Here is a 16,605-nt window from a genome sequence, read left to right on the forward strand (position 1 = left end):
CGAGGACTGAGAGGGAGTCATTGTTTTGTGAAAAGTGTTTGCCCACGGGTTAAAAGGTGTTTCTATCTTTTATCATCAGTTTGTGTGAGCTCCTTCAATAGCATAGCGATTGTCTCGTTTCACCCACATTTTGTTATTGGAGAATTTAGTGCTCTGGATGAGGTACATCACATGTTGTGTTAGAGATCCATAGGGCTCATGGATCTTGAAAGATGTGTTGTGGGAGATATTGATTATAGTATCAATGGAGAGATGTCTTCAGGTTTTGCATCTTTTATTGCCTCTTTGAGTTGGTGTGTGCTGGTCTGTGGAGAGCTTGTTTCTGATAATGAGCTTAGTGAGGTTAGAAGGGGTCCTGGAAAGATTTATTTCAGGATGTGGTTCCCTATCGAGTGTGGGTTGTAATTGGTTAATGATACCCCATATGGGTTCCAGTGTGGGGTGGTAGGTGGGCGGTCAGTAGGTTTTTTCCCCCTCTTTTGAAGCAGGTTCTCTCTGGGTATTTTGGAGGCCTGCTCCATGATGCGATCTACTTCTCTGTTGGAGTGTCCTTGTTTGGTGAAGATGGTTTTAATTGTGTTAAGGTATATATCCCAGACTTTCTCCTCAGAGTATATTCTGGCTGTAGATAACAGATTTCTTGGTGTGTTTGAGGTGGTTACTGAATCTGTGAAGGCCAGTGGGGTGATCTGTGGGTTTCTTTGTATATAGTTGTCTATAGGATTACTTTGTTGAAGATGATCATGGTGTCCAGGAAGTTGATGCTTGTGTGGGAGTGTTCAAGAGGGACTTTAATGGATGGGTGGTGGTTGTCGAAGTTTTGATGGAAATCTATGAAGGAGTTTAGGTCGTTTGTCCAGAGGATGAAAATATCATCAGTGCATCTCAGCTATATCACTGGTTTCATGGTGCACTTGTCCAGAAATTCTTCCTCAAGGTGACCCATGAAGAGGTTGTCATATTGGGGAGCCACCTTACTAACTATAAGAAGATAAGAACGGCCATACTGGGTCAGACCAAAAGTCCATATAGCTCAGTATCCTGTCTTCCAACATTGGCTAATGCCAAGTGCCCCAGAGGGAATGAACAGAACAGGCAATCATCAAGTGATCCATCCCATTTTGTCCACTCCCAGCTTCTGGCAAACAGCGGCTAGAGACACTCAGCACATGGGGTTGTTCCCGTGGCTGTTCCCATGGTTTGGACAAAGTGTTATTAAAGTAAATTGTTGTGGATGAGGATTAAATGGATGAGTGTGGTGATGTGTTCAGTGTAGATATCTGAATGTTGTCCATTGCCTTGTGGATATTTGAGGCAGGCAACAATTCCATCATTGCAAGGTACGTTGGTGCCTAACCTGTCACCAAGACAACTGCCTGCCTCGATTCCCTTGCACTGCATTTGCTTACATCAATCCCATGCACGTCTCCACCCACGATCCCATTTTTTGCTTACTATGGGTTCCACCCCATCTTTCACCCTGAGATCCCCAGCGACTTGCCAGTACCTACCAATGATCACTCTACTGCTCCCATCCACCAAGAGAACCAAGAGCTCAGATGATGGTCAGAGGAAGCTAAGGCAGCATACAAACGACATGTTGACTGGCACCACCATCCAGCTCCCAGCTTTACAATAGGGCGTAAGGTCTGGATGTCTGCCGGAAATTTTAAATCAATGCCTCCCTCCATGAAGCTGGACCACTGGTATTTAGGGCCCTTCCAGGTCACAGAACAGGTTAACCCTGTAGCATTCGGGTTGAAGTTAGAAGAATCTCTTAAGGTTCACCCAGTGTTTTATGTCTCCCTTTTAGAAACATATGACAGGAATATTTTCCTGCTTCACATCTTCCTCCCCCTCCTTCCCACCAGTAACTGTTCAGGGCCAGGAAGTATATGTGGCCCAGCAAGATCTGGACTCCCACTAAATTCAGGGAAAACGCCAATATTTCATAGACTGGGAAGGGTACAGCCCAGACAAATGATCATGGGAATCTGAGGCACATGTCCATGTCCCAGACCTCCTACACATCTTTCACCCTGAGAAATCTGGCCTTAGAGCTCCTGCAAGGGCCTGCCTAAAAGTGGAAGGAGCACTGTGAGGGGCCAGGGCAGCTAAGACCAGCTATTGACCTGCTCCAGGAACTCAGTAGGTGCTAACTTCACTGCTAGGCAACTGCACTGCCCGCTCTGATTAATCACAGCACCTGATTGGCTGCAGGAGCAACAGCCTGATTTACAAGCCCAGCAGCAAGAGCAGAGCACCAGTGGTTCAATGCACACACCCATGGATTCTCTGCCTTCCTGTGCTTATCTCTCTCCTAGCCCTGCTCCAGTTCTGCTCCCGTCTACACCCAGCCCTGTTCCAGTCCTGTCCCAGCCTCGCTGCTGCTTCAGAATCAGTTCTGTTCTTGCCTTCCCTGACCCAGGTAACCCAGATTGAGGGAAGTTATTATTCCCCTCTATTTGGCACTGGTGAGGCCACATCTGGACTATTGCGTCCAGTTTCCCCCAACCCCTCCATCTTCCCCCAGAAAGGAAGTGGACAAATTGGAGAGAGTGCAGCAGAGGGCAACAAAAATGATTAGGTGGCTGGGGCACATGGCTTATGAGCAGAGGCTGAGGGAACTGGGCTTATTTAGTCTGCAGAAGAGAAGAGTGCGGATTTCATAACAGCCTTCAATTACCTGAAGGGGGGTTCCAAAGAGGGGGTTCCAAAGAGGATGGAACTAGGATATTCTCAGTGGTGGCAAATGACAGAACAAGTTGCAGTGGGGGAGGTCTAGGTTGGATATTAGGAAAAACTATTTCACTAGGAGGGTGGTGAAGCGCTGGAATGGGTTACCTAGGGAGGTGGTGGAATCTCCTTCCTTAGAGGTTTTTAAGGCCCCGCTTCACAAAGCCCTGGCTGGGATGATTTAGTTGGGGTTGGTCCTGCTTTGAGCAGGGGGTTGGACTAGATGACCTCCTGAGGTCTCTTCCAACTCTAATCTTCTATGATTCTAACCCAGTCTCCTGATGTGTTTTATCTTCCCAGAATAAAACTCAGGAAAGACTTGCAGGATGCCATGAGGCTCAACTTGCTGAGTTTCCAGTGACTGTGCTCCTCAATTGGAGATTGACAACACAGGGGGCATTGTGTTGCTTTCACACTGTGCAGAACCCCTTGTAGCCCCCTCCTTGTAGTAGCACTCCTTTGGGAGCTAGTCTGTCGTTGTGTCCCCTGTGCACATAGGAGGACCCACAGCAGAATATAGCTATTGGTTCAAGGCGCAGCATTAGCTTCTGCACAAACATCTCTCTGGAGCCATTGGGTCACTGGAGAAGCATGGCTGCTCTCCAGACCTGCCTTCTCTCTCTGGTGTTCATCCTGGCCACGCTGGGTTCAACCCTACCCAGCTATAGGAGAGGTTCAAGCTATATCCTAATTACCGTGTCAGTTTGCCGTGAAGAAACTTAGAGAGAGGATTCATTTTTATAAATCAGGAGCCACACTCATGTGTGGTGTTGACTGAATATCACCGTCTCTCTTTTTACATTGACAGGAAATGCCTTTGATAGTTAGGCCTCAGAAACTCCTCTGACTTCTCTCACCATTACTGAGGTCATTGCATTCCCCCTCCCCAACATCTCCTATGACCTTCTCTTAAAATTTAGCTTGCATCCTGTTTCTTTCCTTATGTTAAAATCAATGCAGGCTTCTTCACACTTCAAAATATTTATTACAGAAGAACAGAAGCAGGGAACTGGTCTCCACTGTTCTGTAATAATAAATAAAGGCATTGATTTCTACCACCTAATGTGGCCCTATAAATTCATAAACAGCGCACAAGTGTGTTTGAAGTTTGGTGGCAATTAGCATACGTAACAGGCAAGGTGTTAGCTTTGGCAGCTGGCCACCAGGTGTCCTAGGATGAACAATACTTAATTAGTTGTATGTATTATAACTGTAAAACACTCAACGGTAAAGCACCTGCAAATGAAACCACACTTTCCTTTCTAGTTTCAATGCCACGTCATGCAGACTATTTTTTCAACTCTTGTGTATCAGTAAAAAAAAAATAAGAATGGTTTGTAGCTGCTTGCCATTTGTCCTTCATAATGTAAATGTAGATTAGAATGATTTAGGGTAAGCACTGAAAGAATGAAGTTTTCCTAAAACACATGCTCTAGTTCAATCACACATTGTTGGGATAGAAGCAGGAACTACCGGCTGAAAATTATGGCCTGAGATATGAAGGAGGTTTAACGAGACTGTCATAATGAACTTCACTGGCCATGCTTGCAGGGTAAGCAGCAGTCTGCACTCTGCCCTTCCTGGCTGCTACTACCAAATGTGTTACTTCTGATACCATGCAGAGAAGGGGCTGAATCTTCCCTGCCTTGAAACTGTGTAAGGTCACTTTCACCTCTGCAAAGTAAGTAAGCATAAAATGCTGTCAAGTCAGAATCCTCCATTCCCTCTCACTGGTGCAGTGGGTTGAGCCTGCTTTGCTCTGGAGTGAATGATGACAACAGAAGGCGAAAGGCAGTGAGAATCAGGACTTTAGATTGTAACATTTTTCAGAGCAAGTACCATAGCCTGGTTTCTCCCAGTTGTGCAGCAGAATTTTGGCCCTACAGCTCATGTAGCTTATGCTAGAAGATTACCTGAGTGTACGGGAATCCCGGGGTGACCTAGGGACTCTTATGCTAGCTCCCCTCTCTACTTTGGGTGAATGTGGTGTGACTGGGGCCCAGAATTTCCCTGACTAGACCCTGTCTGATATACGTTTTGGGGAATGTTGTCAGCTGGTGTAACTTAAAGCAACCTTTAGGCTGCTCTAAATTAGGCTGGGAGACCAGCCAAACACACATTTAGTCCCCCTTTTGCACCTCATTCCTGGGCCACACAGCAATCCTGGGCCATAGCACAGCTGAAGATCTGGGTCCTTTTCTTTTATTTGCCTATGCAGCTACATAAATAACACACCATTGTAATACTAATAATCCTGTTATTCTATGCTCCGCAGTCATACAGTTAATTAACGTCCTGTGTCACTTAGGGGCTTTGATCCCTTCTCATACCAAAGTACCCGTGACATGTCTTTGCCATCTTTGTCCACACAACTGCTCTTTAATTGGATATCATGGAAGGCAGATGTGAAGGCACAAGCGTATTTCTCCTGAGCAGCCATCAGAAATTTGACTAGTGGTGAAATCAGGAAAGGAACAAAGCATAGTCTCTGCAGTGATACTGGCTTGTCTGGGATAACAGTATTAAACCAGGTAAATTTAGCTACACATGTATCATTACACAGCGATTCCCCCTAGGTAATCTGATAGACGGCTTTTCCTTGCTTCAGCATTATTCTTTATCTATCTCCCTTCATTTTTCGGCTCCCTGTGTCATTCTGTGTTCAATCATTGAAAGTGATTATTTCAGACACTTCAGGAAATTACCGAAGATGTGTTGATTCCACAAGCACATTCTACCCTCCTCCCATGTCTGTGCCCCTCCCTGCCTCCCTCTCCCTCCTCAGCCGATCTGAAACTACAATACAACCTGGAATAGGATGATACTGCCAGATAGCTACAGTAAATAAGGTAATTATAATATGACTATTGGAACTGATGGTGCTCTGTAGTAGCAATGGCACCGTGAGTATTACATTACTTCTTTCAGGCTTTACATCCAGTGCCTTTACAATGCATTCTTTTGATCGATAGGCATATGCAAAACTGCATCAGTTTTTTTTCATAAACTATTTAGCATATCATCTATAATAGGAGATACAGACACAGCCACGCTAGCTGATTCAAATATTTTTGGCCCCATTCTTCCGTTATCCCCTGAAAGTATAAATATGTGTTGCCACAATAGTTTTAGTATTTGTATTGCAGTATTGTATCGAGACCCCAATTAAGATTGGAGGTCCAATGCACTCGGCCCTGTAAAAACACAACACAACATGACACAGTCCCTTCCCTAAAGTCCTTACAATCTGAACAGAAAAGACATGGCATGGTGACTTTCCCAAGATGACCCAGCACATCCATGGCTGAGCCAGGAATTGGATCCAGGTTCCTGGACCCCACATTACACCACACTGCCTTAAACCACATGAAACCCCTTCTCCCCAACTGAGAAGACTGAGAGGGGACCTCATAACAGTTTTAAATATGATAAGGGCTGTTATTAATAGGACAGTGATCAATTGTTCTCTGTGTCCACTGAAGGTAGGTCAAGAAGTAATTGGCTCAATCTGCAGCAAGGTAGATTTAGGTGTTAGGAAAAACTTTCTAACTATAGGGGTAATTAAGCACTGGAATAGACTTCCAAGGGAGGTTGTGGAATGCCCGTCGTTGGAGGTGTTTAAGAACAGGTTGGACAAACCCCTGTCAGGGATGGTCTAGGTTAACTTGGTCCTGCCTCAGCATGGGGGCTGGACTTGATGACCTCTCAAGCTTTCTTCCAGCCCTACATTTGTGTGGTTCTATATGTAATATTTTTTCTTCCTCCTATGTGGATGGGTCAGAGTTGAAGTTCAAAGATGAAGTCCATTAATGACCAATATCCTTAGAACACAGTGCAGGGAAATAATGTGCACTGATCAAGGTTGTGTGATCTAAATTTGGGCCTGATCCTGCGGTGAGCTGACACCTTCAACGGCAGGTAGTGATCCATTTATCGGGGGTCGATTTATCGCGTCTAGCGTAGAGGTGATAAAATCGATCCCCGATCGCACTTCCCGTCGACTCCGGAACTCCAGCTCACAAGAGGCAGAAGTGGAGTCAATGGGGGAGCGGCAGCGGTTGACTCGCCACCGTCCTCACAGCCAGGTAAGTCGACCTAAGCTACGCTGACTTCAGCTATGCTATTCGCTATTCGCGTAGCTGAAGTTGCGTGTCTTAGGTCGACCCCCCTGCTAGTGTAGACCTGGGCCCCGAAGAGTGGCATCCAGTTAGCACCTTTGCAGGGGATGTTCATTACCTGCAGACTCAGGCTTTATGTATCAGCTTTTGAATGAAGCAGTAGCTCAATACATGCCCTTTGGGAATCAAGTGATGGGTCCCAATTCTGATCTCACACTAGTGTAACTCCACTGACTTCAGGGGAATTACACCTGGTTCTCACTGCTAGAAATGAGTTCAAAATTAGGCCCATGTGTTTTATGTGCCTCAAGAGAACCCAGCACAGAACCCAGAAAGAGGCTCCTCTAAGTTAGTCTAGCAGAGTTGTTTTTCACCCCTTAGGGTGTGATCCAATGCTCATTTAAATCAATGTATTTCCACTGTCACCAGTGCACACTGGATTAGACCTTTCGTTCCCAGCTATCAGCCATTTAAATGACTCTTGCAAAATTAACATGGAAATTTACCAACCTCAAAGACACAAATAGCAGTTAGACTCCAAACTCCCATTGACTTTCAATGGGACGTAAGTACCTCATGGACCTTTATGCCTTGAAAATCATCCCCCAAATCTCTACGGATACACATCTACTTATCCACGTTTCACCACGGAGGAGATAATGACAAACACTAATGTGTTTGACATGCTAGCCAACTCACTAATTATCCCAGGCATGTGGGAAGCAGTATTTTGGAAGGACATCTTTATACTAATTTATAGCTAATAAAATATATCCTGACATTTAGCAAACATGCGGATTATTTAGCCTGGGAAGTATAAAGCTGGAGTGGACTTCACTGAAACTCTGAAGATATAAAGGGTACAGTAAAAACCAGTCAGCCCCTGCTTTTTATACTGTGTTATAATTAAAGAACAAGAGGTCACTGGAAGCTAATGGCAGATAAATGTAAAACAAATGACATGAAATTCTTCTTCACAGAGCATTTAGTGAGCTTATGGCTTGCAGTACAGCAGAGGTCAGAGTCAAACACAGTAGCTGCATTTGAAAAGGCCTGGGGTGAGGTTATGACCATTCAGAATACTTCTAGTTTTGCCTGCGAAGACTGAGTTAATCCATTCTCATGCTCAGGGCATTAGCTGATGACCACAGAGATCAAGAGGACTTTTTTTTTTTTTTGCACTATATGCATCAATGTGCAATTGTTTTCCCCCTTGCCTTCTTCTGAAGCAACAGATCTAAGCCAGTGCCAGAAGCAGCATATTGGCAGGATGGACAGTTGATACTGAACTGTCACTGCAAATTCTATATTCCTTTGATGCTAAGAAGTTGCATTTATTTTTTAGCAAGGAGTTCTGGTAATATAAACCACAAGAGAAAAAATATATCTCCAGCCTAGACTGGTGTAAGGAAAGCTGAGGAGACCCACCTCAGGGGAAGGAAACTAAGACAGGGAGTGCCAGCAGTGCCACACTCAGCCAGCAGGGGGCACTTTGGGGTGGCCATGCCCCATGACAGCACATATCCGGTTACTAGAATGGGATTGTCTAAGTTAGTAGCACAGTGTGATGTTAGTTTTAATCACTCCCATGCCATATCACCAGTCATGATAAACCTCTGAGCGTGCCCAGTCTGAACTAGATGTTTACAGAAGCCGGAGCAGGCTCAGACTGAGCTGAATGTTTTTGCAGTTGGGGTTTGTTTTTTTAATTAAGTCCTGTGCCTCCTGAGTGTATATTAAAGCTTACATGGTGCCAGCAGTTCTACTGAAACAAAGATGGGAAAATTCTTTCCTTGAAACCCACTGGATTGGTGAAGGAATCTTGCAGTGTGATAGGGCCCTCTGGTGCTAGGCATTGGACAAACACACAAAAACCATAACTGCACATCTCACTAGTAACTGCCAGGGGCGGCTCTAGGATTTCCGCCGCCCCAAGCAGGGCGGCACACCGTGGGGGGCGCTCTAGCGGTCGCCTGTCCTGCGGCTCAGGTGGATCTCCCGCAGACGTGCCTGTGGAGGGTCCGCTGGCCCCGCGGCTCCAGTGGACCTCCCGCAGGCATGCCTGCGGATGCTCCACCGGAGCCGCGGGACCAGCGTCCCCTCTGCAGGCACGTCTGCGGGAGGTCCGCCGGAGCCGCCTGCCGCCCTCCCGCTGGGACGCCGCCCCAAGCGCGCGCTTGGCGCGCTGGGGTCTGGAGCCGGCCCTGGTAACTGCACACTGCACCATAGTAACTCTAACTCAGGAACCAATCCATGCAACAAACCTCGATGCCAACTCTGCCCACATATCTACACCAGCGACACCATCACAGGACCTAACCAGATCAGCCACACCATCACCGGTTCATTCACCTGCACGTCCACCAATGTAATATACACCATCATATGCCAGCAATGCCCCTCTGTTATGTACATCGACCGAACTGGACAGTCTCTAAGGAAAAAGATAAATGGACACAAATCAGATATTAGGAATGGCAATATATAAAAACCTGTAGGAGAACACTTCAACCTCCCGGGCCACACAATAGCAGATCTTAAGGTGGCCATCCTGCGGCAAAAAAACTTTAGGACCAGACTTCAAAGAGAAACTGCTGAGCTTCAGTTCATCTGCAAATTTGACACCATCAGCTCAGGATTAAACAAAGACTGTGAATGGCTTGCCAACTACAGAACCAGTTTCTCCTCTCTTGGTTTTCACACCTCAGCTGCTAGAAGAGGGCCTCATCCTCCCTGATTGAACTAACCTCGTTATCTCTAGCCTGCTTCTTGCTTGCTTATATATACCTGCCCCTGGAAATTTCAACTACATGCATCTGACGAAGTGGGTATTCACCCACAAAAGCTCATGCTCCAAAACGTCTGTTAGTCTATAAGGTGCCACAAGACTCTTTGCTGCTTTTAAAAACCATAAACCATCCTGTCCCCCCATGAACTACAATATAAATAGGCAAGGAGGACAATTGATGGGCACAGAGGCAATGAGGGAAGGTGACTTTCCCAAGATCACCCAATGGCAGATCCAGGAATAGAATCCAGGTTTCTGGTAGGTGGCCTCCAAGCATGCCTGCTAGATTGGGTCTCGTAGAGGAGGATAACATTTAGCTTGGTAGCGAGAGCCCTCACATGGGATGTGGGGGACACAAGATCAATTCTCCCCTTTCTGCCAGTGACGAAAAAAGGATTTGAACAAGGATCTGCCACCTTTCAGCAGAGGGCCCCAGTCACTGAGCTATGGGTTATTATCCAGCCAGGGGGATTGGATCCAGTGTCTCCCACCTCCCAGATGAGTGCAGTGATCAGTGGGTCATTTTTTCTCTCTCTCTGGCCCAATGACTCTAACACTGTGGAATAATATTTAATTTTTCCACAACAAAAGAGTCGTTGGGCCAGAGCGAGAGTGAAGTTCAGTGGTTCGGGCACCCACCTGGGTGGTGGGAGAGCCCAGGTCCTGTCACCCTGCTCCAATCACTCTTTATTTTATCTACACTCAGGGAGCCCCACAGTCACCATATCCTGACATGTGGATATATCACTGATGTCATTCAGAGGGAGCAATTGATGGGACTATTAACACCTGGGGCTTCCTGTTTGCTAAAGAATAGGTACCTAGGTAGCCTGCTATCACCCACTGGCCTCTGTGCTGAAAGGGAAGTGCAGCCCTTGAGTGTTCCCCTGACAAAAGCTCCGCCTGGATTCCCTCTGAAAGGCATGTGATAAATCCTGCTAATTGGCAGCCTACACTGGATTTCAGCATACTCAGCACAGCCTGCTCACAGAAGGGGGGATGGGAAGCTGTGTGTTGATGAATCAAAGACACACAGGAGTCCTGTAGTGATTTGCAAGGGGGAGGGGAAGAACAAATGATAAATTCCAAGTAATATTCACAGAGACTCTGAATCAACCTTCCTGCCATTTATTTATTTGTTTTTCTTGCAGAGGAAATATTCTAAGAGCGACTCTTCCTTTTTTTCCAGGGTGTTTTTTATTTTATTTTTTATTTAACATAAGTATCGCCAGACTGGGTCAGACCTGACCTCTGTCTCGTCCTGCATCTTCTCTCTGATAGTGACCACAAAAAGATCAGGAGTACTTGTGGCACCTTAGAGACTAACAAATTTATTTCAGCATAAGCTTTCGTGAGCTACAGCTCACTTCTTCGGATGCATAGAATGGAACACACAGACAGGAGATATTTATACATACAGAGAACATGAAAAGGTGGAAGTGTGCATACCAACAGGAAGAGTCTAATCAATTGTTTCTTCCTGTTGGTATGCATACTTCCACCTTTTCATGTTCTCTGTATGTATAAATATCTCCTGTCTGTGTGTTCCAGTCTATGCATCCAAAGAAGTGAGCTGTAGCCCACAAAAGCTTATGCTGAAATAAATAAAGGTGCCACAAGTACTCCTGTTCTTTTTGTGGATACAGACTAACACGGCTGCTACTCTGAAACCTGATAGTGACCAGTTTCAGAGGGAGGTGTAAGAACCTCACAGCAAACAGATGGAGGCTAATGTGCCCCCTATGAAGGTCTAATCCTGATTTCTAATCTCTTGAGCCCATCAGCCCATGGTTTGGTATCTCTGAAAATTATCATTAATTATGATTACTAGCTATTCCTGGTATCCACTTAAAGGGCAGCACAAATAGCATCTCGACAGCCCAAAATATTTAAGAAGGAAAAATAGGAGGCGGGGGGGGAGATTCTTCCATCCTTGCAACATTTCTTCCTCCAGTTGTATCCCAAAGTGCTTTAGAAATCCATATCCAGCAATCACTTTGCCTGCCTCTGGGGTGGAATGTGGTAGCCATTCAGCTGTTGAGGTGTTAATGCGAGTGCTACAGAACAGAGAGAGACATATCCATGTGTAGAAGCAGCAAAGAATCCTGTGGCACCTTATAGACTAACAGACGTTTTGCAGCATGAGCTTTCGTGGGTGAATACCCACTTCTTCAGATGCAAGTGGTGGAAATTTCCTGGGGCAGGTATATATAAGCAAGCAAGAAGCAAGCTAGAGATAACGAGGTTAGATCAATCAGGGTGGATGAGGCCCTGTTCTAGCAGTTGAGGTGTGAAAACCAAGGGAGGAGAAACTGGTTCTGTAATTGGCAAGCCATTCACAGTCTTTGTTTAGTCCTGAGCTGATGGTGTCAAATTTGCAGATGAACTGGAGCTCAGCAGTTTCTCTTTGAAGTCTGGTCCTAAAGTTTTTTTGCTGTAGGATGGCCACCTTGAGATCTGCTATTGTGTGGCCAGGGAGGTTGAAGTGTTCTCCTACAGGTTTTTGTATATTGCCATTCCTAATGTCTCCTGCCGACAGTGGCTAATGCCAGGTGCCGCAGAGGGAATGAACAGAACAGGTCATCATCAAGTGATCCATTCCCTGTTGCCCATTCCCATCTTCTGGCAAACAAAGGCTAGGGACACCATCCTGGCTAATAGCCATTGATGGATTTATCCTCCATGAACTTTTCTAGTTCTTTTTTGAACCCACTTATAGGTTTGGCCTTCACAACATCCTCTGGCAAAGAGTTCCATGGGTTGACTATGCGTGGTGTAGAAGAAATACTTTTTTTGGTTTGTTTTAAACCTGCTGCCTACTAATTTCATTTGGTGACCCCTAGTTCTTGTGTTATGAGAAGGAGTAAATAACACTTCTTTATTTACTTTCTCCACACCAGTCATGATTTTATAGACCTCTATCATATCCCCCCCTTAGTCGTCTCCTTTCCAAGCTGAAAAGTCCCAGCTTTATTAATCTCTCCTTATAAGGAAGCTGTTCTATACTCAATCATTTTTGTTGCCCTTTTCTGAACCTTTTCCAATTCCAATATATCTTTTTTTGAGATGGGGTAACCAGATCTGCACTCAGTAGTTAAGATGTGGGTGTACCATGGATTTATATAGAGGCAATATGATATTTTCTGTCTTATTATCTATCCCTTTCCTAATGATTCCCAATATTAGTCTTGTATGTGTGGGTCATACCTGCCTCTGAAAGGTACCTTAGAGGCAGAAGGGAGTTCTGTCTCTTTTTTTATACTTACAAAGCTGGTCATACCAATTAAATCCCAGTGAATGGAATTGTTCAATAGCACATAGCGACATTACTCCCCACTTTAGGACAGGAAGTGTATGAAGACATTGACATCAGTGAAGATATGTCTGTATACATTCATCTATGCCCAAGCCTGTCTTGACTTAGAGCTTGGCAAAAAATTTCCACCAAAACCTTTTTCACTGAAAAATGCCAATTCAGCAACCCTGAAATTCACAAATTTCACAAATTCATCTCAATTTCTCCAAATTGTTCCAAGGTATTTTCTCTCAATTCCCAAAAAATCTTTTTTGACATTTTCAAAATGAAATGTCTAATTTTTTTTATTTGAAATCACTTTTTGCTTTGAAATTTTCTTGTGATTTTTTTTTCAAATGTCAGAACTTTAAAATGCACTTGAAATGGAACAATCTTTTGTTCAACCCAAAACAGTTTCGAACTGTTCAATTTGCTGAAAATTTCATCTTGGGGTGGACTCAAAATGTTGGGTTTTTTCCCCTTCCATTTTTCTGAATTGCCAATGAGCCAAAAAAATCAGTAATTCACCTGGGTCTAGCCTTGAGTATATCCCTGTAATTATATGAACAGAGTGTGTAACCGGACAGATATATATCTCAGGAAGACACTCAGGCAATTGTTTCATTGTCAATCTTGCTATTTTTATTTTCAAACCTTGTTTATTTGAACATCCTGTGTTTTAGAGGCTGGTAGAGGGAGATAATTTAATACAATGCTGCTGTCACAGGCAATTCTTAATGGCTTAATTTAGAGGTTCTTAGATCTGCCTCTTTTTATGTGAGGGCGGGATCAGGCAATGATGCTAATACACTGTTATAAGTGCTGCAGGTAGCAACAGAAACAGACTTTGCAAACTTTGCACAATCCTTTCTCTCAGACTGTATGTAGATGAACTCAACCATCTCCAGAAAGCTGGCTCTTTTGCATAATTAGTTTTTAACCGAAGATGTCCATATAGAAAAATCATCTATCTTCCCACTGATCTCTCCTTCGTATATTTTCCATTTTGGTCTAGTTTTCCATTCATCATGTGGCCCTGGTGCATAATGTATTAGGGTACTAGATCAACCTGTCAAAAAGCTTTTTTTTTTGTTTTGTTTTGTTTCCCCAAACACAGACACTCATTTTTGGGTGGCAATTAATTCACCCAACTGGAAGTGAGTAATTAGTGGCTTGTGTTCTCTGCCTGAAACAGGCATCAGGGTGTTTTCAAGCTGGCATAGCTTTAGCATCCAAAGAGTCCTTAATCACGGAGGCCTAGTCTTAACAGGGAAGATGCATCATGTTAGAAACAAATTAACTACCATGAAGTTGAACGCTGTTTTGGGTGGGATTTTCGGAAGCACATAAAATCAACGGGGGTTAGCATGCTTTTTAAATATCCTGCCAGGCACCTAAGCAACCTTTAAAAATCTGGCCACTAACACAATTGATTTCAATGGGAGTGAGATGCCTATATAACTTGGAGGTTTAGGCCTACTGACTTAGAAGCACAGCTTCTATTGATGGGTGTTGTACTCCTAAGTCACTTAGGTGCTGTTGAAACTCCAACCCCCTTCTCTTATCAGATAGCATCTCTTTAAATCTGACTTGTCCCTGTGGCAGTGTGTGCACACCCCATCTCCCGTTGAAGCAGATGATAGGACTGCTGACACCGTGGTTACAGTCTACTCGCCTGTCTCGGGCCTCACCATGATAAGGCACAATGGTCAGATTCAAAAGGGCAGACCTTGGGTTCAGGGAAGTGAGGCCTAGTGGCCAGAGTCAATACAACTGCCTGTGGGGTCAGGGCTATGCGGGCTAGTGGCCAGAGTCAGAGAAGTGGGCCACCACCTAGGGGTGGGTGGTGACAGGGAGATGGGTACAGGGACCTGGCCCCTTTGTCTTCACCAGGTCCTGGTCCAGGGCTCCATCAGCAGTCTTCCGCTAACTAAATAAGCCCAGTTCCCTCAGCCTTGCCTCACAAGTCATGTGCCCTGGCCCCCTAATCATTTTTTGTTGCCCTCCGCTGGACTCTCTCTAATTTGCATACCTCCTTTCTGTAGTGGGGGGGCCCAAAACTGAATGCAGTACTCCAGATGTGGCCTCACCAGTGTCAAATAGAGGGGAATAATCACGTCCCTCGATATGCTGGCAATGCTCCTACTAATGCAGCCCAATATGCCATTGGCCTTCTTGGCAACAAGGGCACACTGTTAAATGAAATCCAGTTTCTCATCCACTGTAATCCCCAGGTCCTTTTCTGCAGAACTGCTGTTTAGCCAGTTGGTCCTCAGCCTGTAGCAGTGCATGGGATTCTTCCCTCCAAAGTGCAGGACTCTGCACTTGTCCTTGTTGAACCTCACCAGATTTCTTTTGGCCCAATCCTCCAATTTGTCTAGGTCACTCTGGACCCTATTCCTATCCTCCAGCATATCTACCTGTCTCCTCAGCTTAGTGTCATCTGCGAACTTGCTGAGGGTGAAATCCATCCCACCATCCAGATCATTAATGGATGATAAAATTGTTTCTTGGCCCGTTCTGAGGATCCCCAATGACTGATGCCATGATGATCTCATGGCTACTAAAGTTGCTGCCATGTGGCCCTGTAAAAATCTGATGTGTCCAGCACAGCTTGTACAGAAGTGTCAATTGTCCCTCCACCATGACAGATTTCATCTCCTTCTGCAAAAAGAACAAGGAGTACTTTTGGCATTACTCCTCCTTCTTTTTGCTGATACAGAGTAATACGGCTACCACTTTGAAACCCATCTCCTTCTGGTGTTCCTTCGTGAGACAACTTAACCCAGTTTAAATAGTCTCATGTAAAGGGGCTAAGTGAATATTATATCAGGAGACTAGAGGCTTCTGTCCACAGAACAGAGACTGAATGTACACAGAACAGATACAGAAAGATAGGTGAGTTGCAGTGAGATACATACATATCTATAACCCTGTAGCTCCTGCTTCACTGAACAGCATATCAACCTACTTTAGATATTGTTTGGACATTTCCATGACCAACTCTTACTTTCCCTGCTATTCTCCAAGACGTTAGCTAGGAAAACGGCCTCTTTCCCATTGAACCCCATGAAAAGAGCACCCCTGTCCTATATTACAATCATGCACATCAAGTAAAATAAATGTTAAATTTGGTGTGGGAGATGTTTTGAGGGCATTTGACATAATAGCTTCTTTTGCTATAGCTCTGTGACATTTTGGTAACATATAAAAATGTCAGAGTGCTACAAATCCAGATTTAAACCAATTGCAGCTGTAGTGTTTGAACATTTTTGCAGGATGTAAATCATTGCAGCCAGATTCAGACTGGACCTGTCACTCTTTGCCATAGATGTTGAATGACCGCAGAACACAGAGATAATGAGGCAGATATTTCAATCCTCCCAAGAGCAAAACTAATATGAAAACTAATTTCACATTCTTTGTGGCTCTGGGTTTGGATCCTGATCTCCCTCCAATTCCAAAGCTGAAAAAGGTTCTGATCCTGGCTTTTATGCCTGAGTCGAGCAAAGTGTTTATGCATGTGCATAATTTAAGCACGAGTAGACTCACTGAAGTCAATTGAACTACACATGTGCTTAAAGTTAGGCATGTGCATTAGTACTTTGCTGAACTGAAGCTCTGCATCACTAGCTTAAATTTGTATTTCTTCCACCATACCACCAATG

The sequence above is a fragment of the Mauremys mutica genome, chromosome 10 (genome assembly GCF_020497125.1).
Source record: "Mauremys mutica isolate MM-2020 ecotype Southern chromosome 10, ASM2049712v1, whole genome shotgun sequence".
In the NCBI taxonomy this organism is placed as follows: domain Eukaryota; kingdom Metazoa; phylum Chordata; order Testudines; family Geoemydidae; genus Mauremys; species Mauremys mutica.